Genomic DNA, 13541 nt, shown 5'->3' on the forward strand with positions numbered 1-13541 from the left:
TCTCCCAGCACCCCCCCCCCCCAGCCACCAGGGCAGCCTCCACCAGGCCCCCCACCCATGTCTCCCAGCACCCCCACCCCCCCAGTCACCAGGGGCGGCCTCCACCAGGCCACCACCCATGTCTCCCACCACCCCCACCCCGCAGCAGTGCAGGGGCACCCACCACCAGGCCCCCACCCATGTCTCCCAGCACCCCCACCCCCCAGCCACCAGGGGCAGCCTCCACCAGGCCCCACAATTGTCTCCCACCACCCCACCCCCCCAGTCACCAGGGGCAGCCTCCACCAGGCCCCCATCCATGTCTCCCACCACCCCCACACCCCAGTCACCAGGGCAGCCCTCCACCAGGCCCCCACCCATGTCTCCCACCACCCCCACCCCCCAGCAGTGCAGGGGCACCCACCACCAGGCCCCCACCCATGTCTCCCACCACCCCCCAGCAGTGCAGGGGCAGCCTCCACCAGGCCCCCACCCATGTCTCCCAGCACCCCCACCCCCCAGCACTGTGGGGCACCTGCCAGCAGGCCCCCACCCATGTCCAACTAATTTTCCCCACCACCCCCATTCCCCAGCACTGTGGGGCACCTGCCAGCAGGCCCCCACCCATGTCCAACGCATGTTCCCCACCACCCCCACCCCCCAGCAGTGCAGGGGCAGCCACCACAAGGCCCCCACCCATGTCTCCCAGCACCCCCAACCCCAGCCACCAGGGGCAGCCTCCACCAGGCCCCCACCCATGTCTCCCCCCACCCCCCCCAGTCACCAGGGGCAGCCTCCACCAGGCCCCCACCCATGTCTCTCACCACCCCCACCCCCCCAGTCACCAGGGGCAGCCTCCACCAGGCCCCCACCCATGTCTCTCACCACCCCCACCCCCCAGCAGTGCAGGCGCAGCCACCACCAGGCCCCCACCCATGTCTCCCAGCACCCCCAACCCCCAGCCACCAGGGGCAGCCTCCACCATGCCCCCACCCATGTCTCCCACCACCCCCACCCCCCCAGTCACCAGGGGCAGCCTCCACCAGGCCCCCACCCATGTCTCCCACCACCCCCACCCCCCCAGTCACCAGGGGCAGCCTCCACCAGGCCCTCACCCATGTCTCCCAGCACCCCCACCCTCCCCAGTCACCAGGGGCAGCCTCCACCAGGCCCCCACCCATGTCTCTCACCACCCCCACCCCCCAGCAGTGCAGGGGCACCCACCACCAGGCCCCCACCCATGTCTCCCACCACCGCCACCCCCCAGCCACCAGGGGCAGCCTCCACCAGGCCCCCACCCATGTCTCCCAGCACCCCCACCCCCCCAGTCACCAGGGGCAGCCTCCACCAGGCCCCCACCCATGTCTCTCACCACCCCCACCCCCCAGCAGTGCAGGGGCACCCACCACCAGGCCCCCACCCATGTCTCCCACCACCGCCACTCCCCAGCAGTGCAGGGGCAGCCTCCACCAGGCCCCCACCCATGTCTCCCACCACCCCTACCCCCCAGCCACCAGGGGCAGCCTCCACCAGGCCCCCACCCATGTCCAGAACATGTTCCCCACCACCCACCCCCCAGCACTGTGGGGCACCTGCCAGCAGGACCCCACCCATGTCCAACTCATGTTCCCCACCACCCCCACCCCCCAGCACTGTGGGGCACCTGCCAGCAGGCCCCCACCCATGTCCAACTCATGTTCCCCACCACCCCCACCCCCCAGCACTGTGGGGCACCTGCCAGCAGGCCCCCACCCATGTGCAACTCATGTTCCCCACCACCCCCGCCCCCCAGCACTGTGGGGCACCTGCCAGCAGGCCCCCATCCATGTTTCCCAGCACCCCCACCCCCCAGGGGCAGCCTCCACCAGGCCCCCACCCATGTCTCCCACCACCCCCACGCCCCAGTCACCAGGGGCAGCCTCCACTAGGCCCCCACCCATGTCTCCCACCACCCCCACCCCCCAGCACTGTGGGGCACCTGCCAGCAGGCCCCCACCCATGTCCAACGCATGTTCCCCACCACCCCCACCCCCCAGCAGTGCATGGGCAGCCACCACCAGGCCCCCACCCATGTCTCCCAGCACCCCCACCCCCAGCCACCAGGGGCAGCCTCCACCAGGCCCCCACCCATGTCTCCCACCACCCCCACCCCCCCAGTCACCAGGGGCAGCCTCCACCAGGCCCCCACCCATGTCTCCCACCACCCCCACCCCCCCAGTCACCAGGGGCAGCCTCCACCAGGCCCCCACCCATGTCTCCCACCACCCCCACCCACCACCAGGCCCCCACCCATGTCTCCCAGCAACCCCACCCCCAGACACCAGGGGCAGCCTCCACCAGGCCCCCACCCATGTCTCCCACCACCCCCACCCCCCCAGTCACCAGGGGCAGCCTCCACCAGGCCCCCACCCATGTCTCCCACCACCCCACCCCCCAGTCACCAGGGGCAGCCTCCACCAGGCCCCCACCCATGTCTCACACCACCCCCAGCCACCAGGGGCACCCACCTCCAGGCCCCCACCCATGTCTCCCAGCACACCCACCCCCCAGCCACCAGAAGCAGCCTCCACCAGGCCCCCACCCATGTCTCCCAGCACCCCCACCCCCCCAGTCACCAAGGGCAGCCTCCACCAGGCCCCCACCCATGTCTCCCACCACCCCCACCCCCCAGCAGTGCAGGGGCACCCACCACCAGGCCCCCACCCATGTCTCCCACCACCCCCACCAGTGCAGGGGCAGCCTCCACCAGGCCCCCACCCATGTCTCCCAGCACCCCCACCCCCCAGCAATGTGGGGCACCTGCCGGCAGGCCCCACCCATGTCCAACGCATGTTCCCCACCACCCCCACCCCCCAGCAGTGCAGGGGCAGCCACCACCAGGCCCCCACCCATGTCTCCCACCACCCCCACCCCCCCCAGTCACCAGGGGCAGCCTCCACCAGGCCCCCACCCATGTCTCCCACCACCCCCACCCCCCCCAGTCACCAGGGGCAGCCTCCACCAGGCCCCCACCCATGTCCAACTCATGTTCCCCACCACCCCCACCCCCCAGCACTGTGGGGCAACTGCCAGCAGGCCCCCACCCATGTCCAACTCATGTTCCCCACCACCCCCAGCCCCCAGCACTGTGGGGCACCTGCCAGCAGGCCCCCACCCATGTCCAACTCATGTTCCCCACCACCCCCACCCCCCAGCACTGTGGGGCACCTGCCAGCAGGCCCCCACACATGTCCAACTCATGTTCCCCACCACCCCCACCCTCCAGCACTGTGTGGCACCTGCCAGCAGGCCCCCACACATGTCCAACCATGTACCCCACCACCCCCACCCTCCAGCACTGTGGGGCACCTGCCAGCAGGTCCCCACCCATGTCTCCCAGCACCCCCACCCCCCAGCCACCAGGGGCAGCCTCCACCAGGCCCCCACCCATGTCTCCCACCACCCCACCCCCCCAGTCACCAGGGGCAGTCTCCACCAGGCCCCCACCCATGTCTCCCACCACCCCCACCCCCCAGCAGTGCAGGGGCACCCACACCAGGCCCCCACACATGTCTCCCACCACCCCACCCTCCAGCAGTGCAGGGGCAGCCTCCACCAGGCCCCCACCCATGTCTCCCACCACTCCCACCCCCCAGCACTGTGGGGCACCTGCCAGCAGGCCCCCACCCATGTCTCCCAGCACCCCCACCCCCCAGCCACCAGGGGCAGCCTCCACCAGGCCCCCACCCATGTCTCCCAGCACCCCCACCCCCCCAGTCACCAGGGGCGGCCTCCACCAGGCCACCACCCATGTCTCCCACCACCCCCACCCCGCAGCAGTGCAGGGGCACCCACCACCAGGCCCCCACCCATGTCTCCCAGCACCCCCACCCCCCAGCCACCAGGGGCAGCCTCCACCAGGCCCCCACCCATGTCTCCCACCACCCCCACCCCCCCAGTCACCAGGGGCAGCCTCCACCAGGCCCCGACCCATGTCTCCCACCACCCCCACACCCCAGTCACCAGGGGCAGCCTCCACCAGGCCCCCACCCATGTCTCCCACCACCCCCACCCCCCAGCAGTGCAGGGGCACCCACCACCAGGCCCCCACCCATGTCTCCCACCACCCCCACCCCCCAGCAGTGCAGGGGCAGCCTCCACCAGGCCCCCACCCATGTCTCCCAGCACCCCCACCCCCCAGCACTGTGGGGCACCTGCCAGCAGGCCCCCACCCATGTCCAACTAATTTTCCCCACCACCCCCACTCCCCAGCACTGTGGGGCACCTGCCAGCAGGCCCCCACCCATGTCCAACGCATGTTCCCCACCACCCCCACCCCCCAGCAGTGCAGGGGCAGCCACCACAAGGCCCCCACCCATGTCTCCCAGCATCCCCAACCCCAGCCACCAGGGGCAGCCTCCACCAGGCCCCCACCCATGTCTCCCACCACCCCCACCCCCCCCCCAGTCACCAGGGGCAGCCTCCACCAGGCCCCCACCCATGTCTCCCACCACCCCCACCCCCCCAGTCACCAGGGGCAGCCTCCACCAGGCCCCCACCCATGTCTCTCACCACCCCCACCCCCAGCAGTGCAGGCGCAGCCACCACCAGGCCCCCACCCATGTCTCCCAGCACCCCCAACCCCCAGCCACCAGGGGCAGCCTCCACCATGCCCCCACCCATGTCTCCCACCACCCCCACACCCCCAGTCACCAGGGGCAGCCTCAACCAGGCCCCCACCCATGTCTCCCACCACCCCCACCCCCCCCAGTCACCAGGGGCAGCCTCCACCAGGCCCTCACCCATGTCTCCCAGCACCCCCACCCCCCAGTCACCAGGGGCAGCCTCCACCAGGCCCCCACCCATGTCTCTCACCACCCCCACCCCCCAGCAGTGCAGGGGCACCCACCACCAGGCCCCCACCCATGTCTCCCGCCACCCCCCAGCCACCAGGGGCAGCCTCCACCAGGCCCCCACCCATGTCTCCCAGCACCCCCACCCCCCCAGTCACCAGGGGCAGCCTCCACCAGGCCCCCACCCATGTCTCTCACCACCCCCACCCCCCAGCAGTGCAGGGGCACCCACCACCAGGCCCCCACCCATGTCTCCCACCACCGCCACCCCCCAGCAGTACAGGGGCAGCCTCCACCAGGCCCCCACCCATGTCTCCCACCACCCCTACCCCCCAGCCACCAGGGGCAGCCTCCACCAGGCCCCCACCCATGTCCAGAACATGTTCCCCACCACCCACCCCCCAGCACTGTGGGGCACCTGCCAGCAGGACCCCACCCATGTCCAACTCATGTTCCCCACCACCCCCACCCCCCAGCACTGTGGGGCACCTGCCAGCAGGCCCCCACCCATGTCCAACTCATGTTCCCCACCACCCCCACCCCCCAGCACTGTGGGGCACCTGCCAGCAGGCCCCCACCCATGTCCAACTCATGTTCCCCACCACCCCCACCCTCCAGCACTGTGTGGCACCTGCCAGCAGGCCCCCACACATGTCCAACCATGTACCCCACCACCCCCACCCTCCAGCACTGTGGGGCACCTGCCAGCAGGCCCCCACCCATGTCTCCCAGCACCCCCACCCCCCAGCCACCAGGGGCAGCCTCCACCAGGCCCCCACCCATGTCTCCCACCACCCCCCCAGTCACCAGGGGCAGTCTCCACCAGGCCCCCACACATGTCTCCCACCACCCCACCCTCCAGCAGTGCAGGGGCAGCCTCCACCAGGCCCCCACCCATGTCTCCCACCACCCCCACCCCCCAGCACTGTGGGGCACCTGCCAGCAGGCCCCCACCCATGTCTCCCAGCACCCCCACCCCCCAGCCACCAGGGGCAGCCTCCACCAGGCCCCCACCCATGTCTCCCAGCACCCCCACCCCCCCAGTCACCAGGGGCGGCCTCCACCAGGCCACCACCCATGTCTCCCACCACCCCCACCCCGCAGCAGTGCAGGGGCACCCACCACCAGGCCCCCACCCATGTCTCCCAGCACCCCCACCCCCCAGCCACCAGGGGCAGCCTCCACCAGGCCCCCACAATTGTCTCCCACCACCCCACCCCCCCAGTCACCAGGGGCAGCCTCCACCAGGCCCCCATCCATGTCTCCCACCACCCCCACACCCCAGTCACCAGGGGCAGCCTCCACCAGGCCCCCACCCATGTCTCCCACCACCCCCACCCCCCAGCAGTGCAGGGGCACCCACCACCAGGCCCCCACCCATGTCTCCCACCACCCCCCAGCAGTGCAGGGGCAGCCTCCACCAGGCCCCCACCCATGTCTCCCAGCACCCCCACCCCCCAGCACTGTGGGGCACCTGCCAGCAGGCCCCCACCCATGTCCAACTAATTTTCCCCACCACCCCCATTCCCCAGCACTGTGGGGCACCTGCCAGCAGGCCCCCACCCATGTCCAACGCATGTTCCCCACCACCCCCACCCCCCAGCAGTGCAGGGGCAGCCACCACAAGGCCCCCACCCATGTCTCCCAGCACCCCCAACCCCAGCCACCAGGGGCAGCCTCCACCAGGCCCCCACCCATGTCTCCCCCCACCCCCCCCAGTCACCAGGGGCAGCCTCCACCAGGCCCCCACCCATGTCTCTCACCACCCCCACCCCCCCAGTCACCAGGGGCAGCCTCCACCAGGCCCCCACCCATGTCTCTCACCACCCCCACCCCCCAGCAGTGCAGGCGCAGCCACCACCAGGCCCCCACCCATGTCTCCCAGCACCCCCAACCCCCAGCCACCAGGGGCAGCCTCCACCATGCCCCCACCCATGTCTCCCACCACCCCCACCCCCCCAGTCACCAGGGGCAGCCTCCACCAGGCCCCCACCCATGTCTCCCACCACCCCCACCCCCCCAGTCACCAGGGGCAGCCTCCACCAGGCCCTCACCCATGTCTCCCAGCACCCCCACCCTCCCCAGTCACCAGGGGCAGCCTCCACCAGGCCCCCACCCATGTCTCTCACCACCCCCACCCCCCAGCAGTGCAGGGGCACCCACCACCAGGCCCCCACCCATGTCTCCCACCACCGCCACCCCCCAGCCACCAGGGGCAGCCTCCACCAGGCCCCCACCCATGTCTCCCAGCACCCCCACCCCCCCAGTCACCAGGGGCAGCCTCCACCAGGCCCCCACCCATGTCTCTCACCACCCCCACCCCCCAGCAGTGCAGGGGCACCCACCACCAGGCCCCCACCCATGTCTCCCACCACCGCCACTCCCCAGCAGTGCAGGGGCAGCCTCCACCAGGCCCCCACCCATGTCTCCCACCACCCCTACCCCCCAGCCACCAGGGGCAGCCTCCACCAGGCTCCCACCCATGTCCAGAACATGTTCCCCACCACCCACCCCCCAGCACTGTGGGGCACCTGCCAGCAGGACCCCACCCATGTCCAACTCATGTTCCCCACCACCCCCACCCCCCAGCACTGTGGGGCACCTGCCAGCAGGCCCCCACCCATGTCCAACTCATGTTCCCCACCACCCCCACCCCCCAGCACTGTGGGGCACCTGCCAGCAGGCCCCCACCCATGTGCAACTCATGTTCCCCACCACCCCCGCCCCCCAGCACTGTGGGGCACCTGCCAGCAGGCCCCCATCCATGTTTCCCAGCACCCCCACCCCCCAGGGGCAGCCTCCACCAGGCCCCCACCCATGTCTCCCACCACCCCCACGCCCCAGTCACCAGGGGCAGCCTCCACCAGGCCCCCACCCATGTCTCCCACCACCCCCACCCCCCAGCACTGTGGGGCACCTGCCAGCAGGCCCCCACCCATGTCCAACGCATGTTCCCCATCACCCCCACCCCCCAACAATGCAGGGGCAGCCACCACCAGGCCCCCACCCATGTCTCCCAGCACCCCCACCCCCCAGGGGCAGCCTCCACCAGGCCCCCACCCATGTCTCCCAGCACCCCCACCCCCCTAGTCATCAGGGGCAGCCTCCACCAGGCCGCCACCCATGTCTCCCACCACCCCCACCCCCCAGCAGTGCAGGGGCACCCACCACCAGGCCCCACCCATGTCTCCCAGCACCCCCACCCCCCAGCCACCAGGGGCAGCCTCCACCAGGCCCCCAACCATGTCTCCCAGCACCCCCACCCCTCCAGTCACCAGGGGCAGCCTCCACCAGGCCCCCACCCGTCTCCCACCACCCCCACCCCCCCAGCAGTGCAGGGGCAGCCTCCACCAGGCCCCCACCCATGTCTCACACCACCCCCACCCCCAGCCAACAGGGGCACCCACCACCAGGCCCCCACCCATGTCTCCCAGCACCCCCACCCCCCAGCCACCAGGGGCAGCCTCCACCAGGCCCCCACCCATGTCTCCCACCACTCCCACCCCCCAGCAGTGCAGGGGCAGCCTCCACCAGGCCCCCACCCATGTCTCACACTACCCCACCCCCCAGGGGCACCCACCACCAGGCCCCCACCCATGTCTCCCAGCACCCCCACCCCCCAGCCACCAGGGGCAGCCTCCACCAGGCCCCCACCCATGTCTCCCAGCACCCCCACCCCACCAGTCACCAGGGGCAGCCTCCACCAGGCCCCCACCCATGTATCACACCAACCCCACCCCCCAGCCACCAGGGGCACCCACCACCAGGCCCCCACCCATGTCTCCCAGCACCCCCACCCCCCAGCCACCAGGGGCAGCCTCCACCAGGCCCCCACCCATGTCTCCCAGCACCCCCACCCCACCAGTCACCAGGGGCAGCCTCCACCAGGCCCCCACCCATGTCTTCCAGCACCCCCACCCACCAGACACCAGGGGCAGCCTCCACCAGGCCCCCACCCATGTCTCCCAGCACCCCCACCCCCCAGCAGTGCAGGGGCAGCCTCCACCAGGCCCCCACCCATGTCTCACACCCCCCCACCCCCCAGCCACCAGGGGCAGCCTCCACCAGGCCGCCACCCATGTCTCCCACCACCCCCACCCCCCAGCACTGTGGGGCACCTGCCGGCAGGCCCCCACCCATGTCCAACTCATGTTCCCCACCAACCCCCCCCCCCCAAGAACTGTGGGGCACCTGCCAGCAGGCCCTCACCCATGTGCAACTCATGTTCCCCAGCCAACATGTCATCACAATCTAGATCCCTGGTCCCTATGGGCAGCCTCCAAATGCAAAACACCCACCCGAGTATTGCATCCACCCACTCATAATTTGCAATTACATCACAGAACACCAATTGCAAGTTCCGAAACAAACACATTTCCCTCACATACACCCAATGGGTGTCAGTGAATCTAAAAACACATATCATGAAATGCATGAAACCAATGAGATACCACACATTGAAGTTCACCAAAAAAAATATGTATTAAAGGAAACATAAATAGAATAAAAAATGAACAGAAACGTGAATGTACAAAAATGAAAAGAAGCATGTCTGTTAAAAAAAGCAAAACCAAAAATAAAATTCCAAAGTAATGTTGTCCAAAGTCAATGTCCACAAAACAAAATCCAATGGGAAACAAAAAAGAAAGCCATTGCTCCATGGTTAAAAAGTGAAAAAAAATACAATCCAACTGTGAACTATGTAACAAGCCAGGGTCCATTATCCCAACAAAATAAAGGAAACCTATCTAACTACACTAACTAATAAAATAAACTATATACAAAAATGTGGCCAATGTCCGAAAGGTCCAAATAAAATAAAAACAAAAATGAAACCTAACACTACCTACATAACTATGTACAAGGGCAGCGGGCTAGTTTCACGGCTCACTTGTGGATGTCCCGGGCCAGGGCATCATCAAACTCCTCCTCAATGTCCCGGAGGTGGTCCTCCTCCATGGCCCCGAGGGTCCGCAGGGCCGTCGACGTCTCCACCTCCAAACCCCTGCGGATTGCCTCGAGGCACTCGGCCCGCCTCAGGGCCCTCCGCATGGAGTTCTCTGCCCTGACCATTGTGAGCCGTGCCTCTTCCGCCCGCTGCCGCTCCGCATCTATGGCGTGGCCCAACCGCTGCCACACGGAAGACACTCTCTGTCCTGGGTCATCCTGCCCTCCGGCCGATGCCTGCCCCTCCGATGTTGAAGGCCCCGAGCCTTCATGGCTCCCACCACGTTGCTGCTACTGCTGTGCCTCTGCCCGTGCACTGCCTCCTGCTGCCTGCACATCCTCCGCCGGCTGGGGTGCAGTCGTAGATGTGGCCACCCCTGCTGGACGTCCGACTCCCGACTGTGGCAGGGATGCCTCCTCCACCAGCCTGGCCGCACCGTCAGAGGCAGCTCCACAGGGCACCCAGGTGACTGATGGGTGGGAAGATGGCACAGAGGACGACTGGTGCGTAGGGGGTCCAGTTGAGGAGGGGGTCGGAGCAAGCCCCATCAGACGGAGGAATCCGGCCTGGGTGACCTGTCCCAGCAGGCTGACGTGGTCAACGAGCCATTCGAGATGACGTGCAGTCTCTTCATGAAAAGACTGCAGGTCACCTCGCATGGCCCGTTGACGCAACGCCACACCAGCCAGGACAGGCTCAACCCAGACCTGGATAGCCACGTCCGCAGGCAGAGGAAGGCCAGTTGACGTGAGCTCATCCCCTGCCTGAAAACGGGTCTGGACGTAGGCATCCCTGCTGGTGCAAGATGATGCAGGGACAGGATGAGGGACAGGATTGCTCACAGGCACCTCTGCGGCGGCCTGTGCTGCCTCCTGTCCCTGGTCCTGCACTGCACCACTAGCACCAGTGGGATCCCCACCTCCAGACCCCGTCTCTGGTGCTTGCACGGCCTCCTCCTCCACCAAACCCCCCACCAACCTGGATGACTCCGTGCCATCTTCCCCTGTTGGGCCCTGTGGGGTCCCAGCTGCCCCTTCTGCTGCCGAGGAGTCCAACTCCAACCTCTGCCTCTTGGACCTCCCCCCGGCAGCTGCGGCCTGGGACGCGGCACCGGACTCCTCACTCCCCGACGAGATCACAACATGGGAGGGGAGCCTGGCCTTGCGTCTCCGGCTGGCGGTGGGATCCCGCCGCTGTGCTCCACAGCACCTTCTCCGTCCTCTTCATCAGTTGACGCTGCAGACAGGGAGAAACAAAACACAGGCATCAGGGCACTGTACAATGGACACATACACACATGACAGTTGTACATGAGTGGCATTGGCAAACCTCAGACATGTCATCACAATCCCCAACACACATGTCATTACAACTCGCACACATGAGCCATACCACAGCCATATTGCAACTGCCACCACCATCCATACACATACAACAGCATGAGCATCCAAAGGTGAGCCAGACATCACATGCAACACAGGAAGTGCACCACACATGTACACACACCACCACACTTGAATGCATGTGTACACCTCTGCCAAGTGTCGCAGTGTTCAGACGGGCAGCCATGTCACATCTGCCAATCAGGCTTCCACACACCGCTGTCACATGCATCCATGTTGCATCACTGTTGCACTCTTGTCAAATACACACACATGCACATAGTGCTGATACATGCAGCCAAAAACAACATACATGTGTGACATCACGGACATGTCTACTTACATACACATTCATCCAAACATGTGTGCCCACACAACTGCATTTGGCATGCAGGCCTACACACACAAGCACCATCCATGTCTCACACATTACAGCCCTCGCATGTGTCAGCCCCACGGCCCTGTACACCCCCACCCATACTCGACCCCATACAAACAGATGTGCAACCTGCACACTACTGAATAATCACCACACGCACTGCTCACAATCAGGATGCATGTACACTCACCGCTCGACTCCAGACGGGTCTGCTTCTCAAGGACCTGGATGTGGAGCGCTGGGGATATGCGTTCCAGGACCCTCATCTGTTCTTCCGACAAGTGGCCCCGGTGCCCCTTGGCATCCGCTGCCTTCAAGAGGCGCCGGGCCTTGTTCAGGGTCCTGGACCTGAAGTCCTCCCAGCGCTTCTTGACATGTTGTAAGTCGCGGACTGCCACCCCCTCCGCTTTGATGGCAGTCACGATGTCAGTCCAGATCCGAGTCCGTCCTTCCTTGTCGGCGCGGGAACTTCCGAAGAGGGCATCATACTGCTCCAGGACTTGCTCCACCAGGACACCAACTTCGGTGGCACTGAAGCTGGTGCCCCTCTGCCTCTCTGGCCGGGGGTTGTCAGTGGTCCCAGATGGTGTTTGCCCCGACATGACAACCCCAGAGGCAGGAGTGGGTGGGCAACTGGGTCCTGGGGCTGGGCTGTGGAGCGATGGAATCCCAGTCGGGAGTCTTCGGTTCCAGCAGGGGTGGTCACAGCAACAGCACCCCTGGCTGATGTGCAGGCAGCAAATGGCAGGGCACGTGGGCAGCAGGCAGTCAGGCAGCAGCAGTTGGCAGGTGGGAGCGTGCTGGGGGCTCTGGGGGGCAGTAGTTCGGCCTTCTGGTCAGGAGCGTGGTCTTCCGTGTGCTTACGCGTGGCCAGCTTGATACCGAGTGATTTGGCACGTGAAAAATCTGCACGTCAGCGTGTAATTCGAGGAAAGGCCCTTAGCGCGTAAGCGCGTCTGCACGCATACGCATTTTCATTGGACAGAAGACCCCTCAAGCGCAAGCGCCCCTGTGACGTGACGCGTACAGACGTGCATGGGAATTTCAGCGCACGTGGAAAACTGCACGTCCGCGTGTAATATGAGGAAAGGCCCTTAGCGCGTAGGCACGGCAGCACGCATATGCGATTTCATTGGACCAAAGGCCCTTAGCGCGTGAGCGCGTCTGTGACGTGACGCGCGCAGGTGTTTCCCTCATTGCACGTGATGATAGAACACAAGTGGATTTCCACCAATTGCGTGTGAAAGTTCCCGGCACCCCGGAACACACGTACCCAGGCTAATCGCGTGTGGAACTTCCCGCGCACCCCGAAACACACGTACCCAGGCCAGTTGCGTGTACGCTCTCTCCCCTCCGATCACACGCGATGACACTCGGACCGTATCCGAATACGGGAAACCCGCGCACGGCAAAAGACATGCACAGGCGTCAACGCGTCCGCCCACACGAAGGCAGGCGGAGCCGTCCCCGCGCACAGCATAAAAGTGCGCGCAAACAACAAACGCGTATATACAGCTACGATGAATGCCCCATTTGTCGCTGCACTGATCGTGGGACACCGCAGGAGGAGGAGAATAGCCAGGGCATGCATTTTCGCACCACGGACAAGCCTTTTTGGGATGCCTGACGACCAGGTCTATGGCAGGTATAGGTTTCCACCCCATATCATCCTAGACCTGGTCAGGGAGTGGGAAGATGACCTCACATCCCCCACCCTTTGCTCCCAAGCATTGAGCCCCTTGGAAAAGCTGCTCAATGTCCTGCATTTTTTGGCCACTGGGTCATTTCAGCAGACCACTGCCATAGTGGGGGGGGGGTCTCACAGGCCACGCAGTCACGCTGCCTACACCAGGTACTGGCAATCATGACAGCGCGCCCCTCAGTCCGCAGGCACATATACATGCCCAGAACACCCGCAGAAAGGCAGGCCGTTGTCCTGGATTTTTTCAGGGTGGCACACCTCCCCAAAGTGCTCGGTGCCATAGATTGCACCCATGTGGCCCTACGTCCACCTAGGGCCA

The sequence above is a fragment of the Ambystoma mexicanum genome, chromosome 2q (assembly GCF_040938575.1).
Source record: "Ambystoma mexicanum isolate Mex_15411 chromosome 2q, UKY_AmexF1_1, whole genome shotgun sequence".
Lineage (NCBI taxonomy): Eukaryota > Metazoa > Chordata > Amphibia > Caudata > Ambystomatidae > Ambystoma > Ambystoma mexicanum.